Source organism: Equus quagga, chromosome 14 (assembly GCF_021613505.1).
Source record: "Equus quagga isolate Etosha38 chromosome 14, UCLA_HA_Equagga_1.0, whole genome shotgun sequence".
NCBI classification, from domain to species: Eukaryota; Metazoa; Chordata; class Mammalia; order Perissodactyla; family Equidae; genus Equus; species Equus quagga.
This window is the reverse complement of record NC_060280.1, coordinates 33,666,228-33,672,808: the sequence shown is the minus strand read 5'-3', so window position 1 is coordinate 33,672,808 and position 6,581 is coordinate 33,666,228.

Genomic DNA, 6,581 nt, shown 5'->3' with positions numbered 1-6,581 from the left:
CCTCTGGCAGTAAGGTTTTACACCAGTTGTAGGTAATTCTCTTTTCTGTTTTCAATTGCTCAAGATTCTTTGGTAAATACAGAACCTTTATCAATTGCACTAGTACAGCTAACAATTTCCTACAGCGTGAGCGCCATGCTGGAGTATGCAAAGTCAAACTCTCTGATAAATCCCCACTGCCACCCCAGGCTTTTTCTGTTGCCTTAAAATGCATCATGAAAGTAGATTATCTATATCCATATATCCGTATATCATCATATGAGGGGGTGTGTGTGTATATGTGTAAAAGTTATTTTTCTCTAACCTTTGAACCGAGAATATATACATATATATTTTTTTTCTAATTCAATCTTAACACAGTATTTTTTTCTATTGTAAATGTTACCATTTTAGAGAACTTTGGTTATAAAGGACAGAAACACATTCAGTCTTGTTTAAAAAGTCCTTTATTTGTTTTTGATGGATATAGAGGAACTTCACGGAACCAGGTAGAGAAAATCACTCCTCTCCTTTCCTTCATTCTTCCTCTCCTCAGACAAGACCCTTAACCCCTGGTCCCTAGACTATCAACCTTCCCAAGGCTACAGGTTAATGTCTTCATTTGGGCCCTGTCTTTTCTCAACAGTAGTGTTTCAGTGCTCAACACCTTCCATCTCCAAGTTCTTAAAAGAGAGAATCTGATTGGCCCAGTTCATAGGTTCAGACGTCCAGCTATGGTCCTATCAGCTCTGGTCACACTGACTTTTCAACTATGACTGCGTAGTTTTAGATAAGGGACTTGACCCTGTGAAACAAGGTCACCTTCCTTATCTGTGAAGCAAAAATAACCACTTTTAACTCATAGTGAGTCAATGGGATTGATAACATTTCCCTCTTCTTTTGCTATGTTTTTCAGTTATTCATTCATCCTTTTTATCCAGAAAAATGGATGTTCATCATCCATTTTTCTTAGATTATGTTTAAATTATTTTCCTCATATTGCATAATACTTTTTGGAAAAATAAAAATATTATTAAGCTCCAATATTCCAAGAAAAGTATAACTAGGGATGATTTTATAATCATAAATTAGCTAGGGAAAAGCAAAAGAGGGTAATTATAATTATAAAATTAACTAAACAATCCTTAATAGTTCTATTTAGTTGTAGGCCCTTTAATTTTCTTATGGGAAAGCTTATTTTAACAATTTCAAATTCTATTTTTGTGGTATAACACACATAAGCTATAAAATCATGATTTTTTTTTTTTTGGTCAATATCTTGGTGTTTCCCAAGAACCATGGGGGAAAAGATAACCAAGGTTTCTCTAAAACCTAAGATGTCCTAGGTCCCAGTCCATAAATGCTACACCCGTCATCAACTTTAGTCCTCACAGCAGCACAGGGAAGGAAGGCAGGGAGAGTTAGGATCCCTGTGAAAGATGAGGAAACCAACGCTTCCAAAGGCAAGAGCTCAGTCCAGGGTCGCACGCCTAGTAAATGGCCAGATAGGAATTGGGATCCAGATGTGTCTGTCTGGAAAACCTGGCTGTGACCTCTGACTGCACGGCTGCTTAGAGGAGCTTTGTGAAACCCTCATCTTCCTTTACAAAAGGGTTATTTTTACATCAGCAAATCACGGAGGGATAGCAACGATAGAGATTCTATGGATAAAAATATTTAGATTTCTTTCATAAATGCTAGATTTTACCTTATCATACCCTGCTTTAATTTGTTCTAAAATAACAAAGAGGAGTGAATCCCCTGGGTTATGAGGAGCTTACTGAAAAAAGGTGACTTCATGCAGACGGAAATTGCCGCTGCATCCATGCCTGGAATGAGATGTTAGACCACGCCTCTCCCTTTACTCTTCTTGGAAAGATCTAACCATTTGGGTTAACAGTCTTCCCTGGGGCACCTTCCTGTGCCAAGCGCCGTGCCCGCCATGGTGAGGCCTGAACGCCATGTCTTGCATCCAAGCATTCGCTCAGATCACGAGCACAAACGCTTGATCATTTTCTCTCTTGCTGATGAAACTCTACAATTTATAGAATTTGTTAACATTCTTGATAAGTCTTAGGAGGACCAGAAAGTGGAGTTCGATGCAGAATAAATAGCCCAGCTCTGCAATATTAAAAAATGATCTCCAGATTTACTTGTGCTTGTGTAACGTGGTGGGAAAGGGGCAGTAAATGGCACTTGTTTAGTACTCTGTGTTTAAGTGCTTCTCACACATTGCAAAGCGGTGCCCACACAGGCCCAGGCAGTGTCTGAGAGTGTTATTCACTGTTTGGAAGTCTCGGGTGGGGACTCTGGAATGAGGCAGGGGAGTGGCTAATGAAGATAGGCAATGTGGTGACATGATTTACTCCAGACTCAAATCCTGGAGACTAATTTCCAAGCTGGACCCAAAATTGTCATTCTTTTCCCCTCAAATCACTTTTTTGTTGTTGTTTAAAAAAACCACAGGCAATACTGAATCTTCACTGAGCCATCCTAGTACATTTTGTATTTGAGAGAGACTGCAAAGCCACTATAGTTTCCTTCTTTTCATGCTAAGTCTTTACAAAGAAGGAGATGAAGGATGAAAATGCAGAGTGGAGCACCTGGCATTCTTCAGGCACCATTCTTCAAACAAAGCCATTGACTGAAGGTTCACATGCATGGAATAGTTGGGGTGACTGCCCCTTATTTTCTGTGTGACCTTGGATAAATCTTGCACCCTCTCTGAGCATCTCCTTTTTCCTCTGTAAAGTTATGGATCTGTCTTGCTGTGGGACAGGGGAGGATGTGAACAGAGGTGATATCAAAAGATGTAACAATTCATGAAACAGCGTACTGAGTAATCAGAAGGAATCGAGATCTTAGCACCAGAGCAGGGTCCAAAGGCCTCCACAGTGCCCTGTGTTAAGCTTTGGGTGCTGAACCAAAGAGAGATCAAGGGGGTCCTAAGGAAGCGGCAGTTGGCCAGGAGATGGGATGGCAGGGAGAAGGGATGGCAAGCAACTATCTTGGAACAACAACAACAACTATTTGCCAGTCTCAATAGAATTATTTGACTATTTTAACAACCAATACTGCTATTCCTGTAGATACCAGCTAAATGCCTGGGTTGGAAGATTAAATAAGCTCATCTATGTAAAGTGGTTGGCGCCTGGCCCCACTGGGAGAAGTAGGCGCTCAGCAGGTGTAGTTTGCTTCTTCCCTCTCCCTTCCTCTAACGGTCCATCTCTCACCCACCATGTCCCTCTCTCCTCCACAACCAGGTTGTCCCTCAGACCCAGTGCTACACAGCCTGGCTCTCTTCACAATGGAGTTTCGTAGGCATGGAAAGTTTCAGGCTGATTCCCAAAACATCTGACCCACAACTGTTTTTTCATGCCTTTGCAAACAGTTCCACACTGGCTTTCGAACTGGCAGTGTGGCGGAAGTTGTGTGGGGCGAGAGTTCCCAGGGCATGAGGTGGCTCTGACACAGCAGGGAGCAAAGGCCGTGGAAATCAACGGACCTCAGTCTGAACGGGAAGACAAGACTTTGGGCAAGCCGCTTCCCCTCGCGGAGCCTCAGCCTCTCACCTGAATAAAAGGGGCGGATCCGGCTGAGACGAGTGGTTCTCATTCCTGGCTGTACCAAAGAAGCACCTGGAAGCTTTAAAATAGACTCATGTCTGTGTGCCACTCACAGAGAATCTGATTTAAGTGGTTTGGGGGGAAGCCTGGACTTTAGGATTTTTAAAAGCCCCTGGGTGATTCTAATGTGTAGCAAAAATTGAGAACATCTGGAGAAGATGTTATCCAAACTTCAGTCCCGCTCAATATATTTAATCACCCCGGTTCTGTATGTCCTGCAAGCCCATCAGAAAACTGCACTCACGCCGTGTTCTCTTAGGCAACAGGCAATGGAAGGCACAAGAGCTGATGAATAAGAGAGCTTTACTGTCTATCCTTCTGCTGTGCTGTCACCAGAACTTGCTGGCGCATGTGTTTGGGACTTTTTGCTGTTTTGTCTCATCTTGTTGACATTTTGTTAAAACAGACAGTTTCTCACACTGAAACTAAAATGGTGGTTTATAGGGACTCCAACAACTCTGAGGAATGCCTGAGAAAGAGCAAAATTAAGTAACTATGAGCAGTTGGCCTGACAAAATGGTCTTCTCTTGGCTTATTCTCGCTAACTCTTGCTACGTCTGACTCCAGGGCTTTGCAAGGCTGGTTAACAGAATTAAATAGAAATTCATGTGCCTGATGGATAGTTATAAAGGGAAATCATGAGACATTAAGACTATAAGGCAAACTGGTCTCTAGTGGCATTAAGTTCAACATGTGTTGGTTTCTCAAGTGACCTGCATGAACTAATGACCAGCAGGGTGCTGAGGGGCAGGGGCCGGGGCCAGGGTCAGACGCAGCTCTGCCGTTTACTGTCTGAACACAGAGGGCTTGCTCGTGGAAAGTGCTGCTTCTTGTCTATCCTTTGATGTAGCAATTAACACATTAGAAACTACGAAATAGGAGCCATGAGAAACACGAAGAATCTCAGAGAGCAGACTTTGAAAGGCTTAGAAAGGAATCTCATCTAGTTCCCTTTTTTCAAAGATGAGGAAACTGAGCCCAGGGAACTGCAGTGACTTTCTCAGTGTTACATGGCCAGTGACCAGGCAGAGCCTGAACTTGAACCAAGCTCATCTGGCACCCAGCCGAGGGCTCTCTTCTGTATGTCACCACAAACTAAACAAAGCCAGGATTGCAAGTGGCTGCAAGAACACAGCCCCACCTACCCCAGACCCCGGCAGAGTGTATTAAACAAGGAAGAGATTTGGTTTGGGGATGTAATCAGACCAAGGGTAGGTGTCTGAGGCTGGTGTGGTTGCTCGGGAATGCTCTCAGGACCCAGACTCTTCTCACTTTCTGCTCTGCCATCCTCAGCATTGGCCCCTGAAGCCCAACTACCTGGGTTCAAATCCTGCCTTTATCACTTGTTAACTGGAAGCTTGGACAAGCTACTTCTTCTTTCTATGCCTCAGTCTTTATATCTTTGAGTAATAATTGCTATGAGATTTAAATGAGCTTGTCTATAGAAAGTGATTAGAAATATCTAGCTTAAAGGGCTAATTTATGTCAGCTCTTATTGTGATGGTTGTGGTTTCTGTTGTCACAAGATAGCTGCAGTATCGTCAGACATCACACCTGCTTTCCAGACAGAAAGAAGGGAGATTTGTCCCTTTTGTTGCCAAACTTTGTCTTTTTCTTCAGGAAATGAACACCATCACTGAGAACTCCCATTTGCACCTCGTTGGTCAGAACTGAGCCACATGCCCACCCCATCTGAAAAATGTGTAGGGGACCATGTATTTACACTAGACACATTGCCATCCTAAACAACAGAGTTGTTTTGCTGAATGATACAGATATGAAATGATGGTGTTCCAGAGAAAGCCACAGGGATGGATTTAACTCATCGCACAGTGTAAGAAAAAGCAGGCTGTCCCAAGATGGCAGATTCCACCTGAACTCTCTCCTCACATCGTGTGTCTTTCTGGGTCCTACTGAAGGGAAAAATCTTGTGTTCAGAGGGTCAGGGTGGACCAGCCAAGACCATAAGCAGCATTACTATGGAAAACTATCTTTATCTCTTCTTAGAAGACCCATTAGACCAGGGCTTATTCTACACCTCTTAAAGGCATAGGAATTGGCCCTATCCTCATTGAAAAGAGTGAGCTAAATGTTCTCATATCCCAAATGTTCTCATAGTCAAAATGATTAGCGAGTGATGCTATGTGGTATGTATAAATATGTCAAAAGTCTATGAATAATTTCATGTGTGCATGTTTTACACTACTTGCGAGTATACACTATTTGTGCTTACCTATCCTTTCACATGTCTAGTGCTTCTACTGTACTAATATATGTGTGTGCATAAGAATACGAATCCTATAGTCAAAATATTTCAGACATTATTAAATTCAATTCTTAGTATTTAACTATCAAAATTCTGCTGCTCAGCAATAAACTGTGTTGCTTCCCTGAGAGGTAATGACTTTCCTGTCACTGGAGGAATTCAAGCAGTAGCTGAACATGCGCTTGATGGAGCTGTGGTAGAAGGAATTTAAGTTTGACAGGGTAAAAAGGGGTGAGGTGTAAGGGAAGAACTGGATTAAATGCCCCTCAAAGAGGATTTTGAATATTGTCAATGTGTAAGTGTATGAAATATCGTCTCTCTTTATCATATGGATATAGATCTAATCTTCAATCTTTTCATCTCAACTACATATGGATATGGATACAGATTTGCATTATATTACATGTAATAGAACTCTTCCTCTTACCGCTTTATATCCTGTTTTGTATTCTTTTTTTCTGAGCTAATTGGTGAAAATCAATCTCACCTTTTCTGAACGAAAAGCGACAATAGAGATCAATTTAATCTAATGCAATCATTGCACAGTCTGAGGTCAAGTTCAAAGAAAAGAGATTGACTTAATGTCAGTCAGCTGGACAATGTTAGCTTTCCATTCTTCTTTCAAAAACACATTTCAAAATGGAAATTCTTTATGAGGGCTTGATTCAATATCTAAAGGATTGCCCCTGAAAGAGGCCTCAGATAAATAG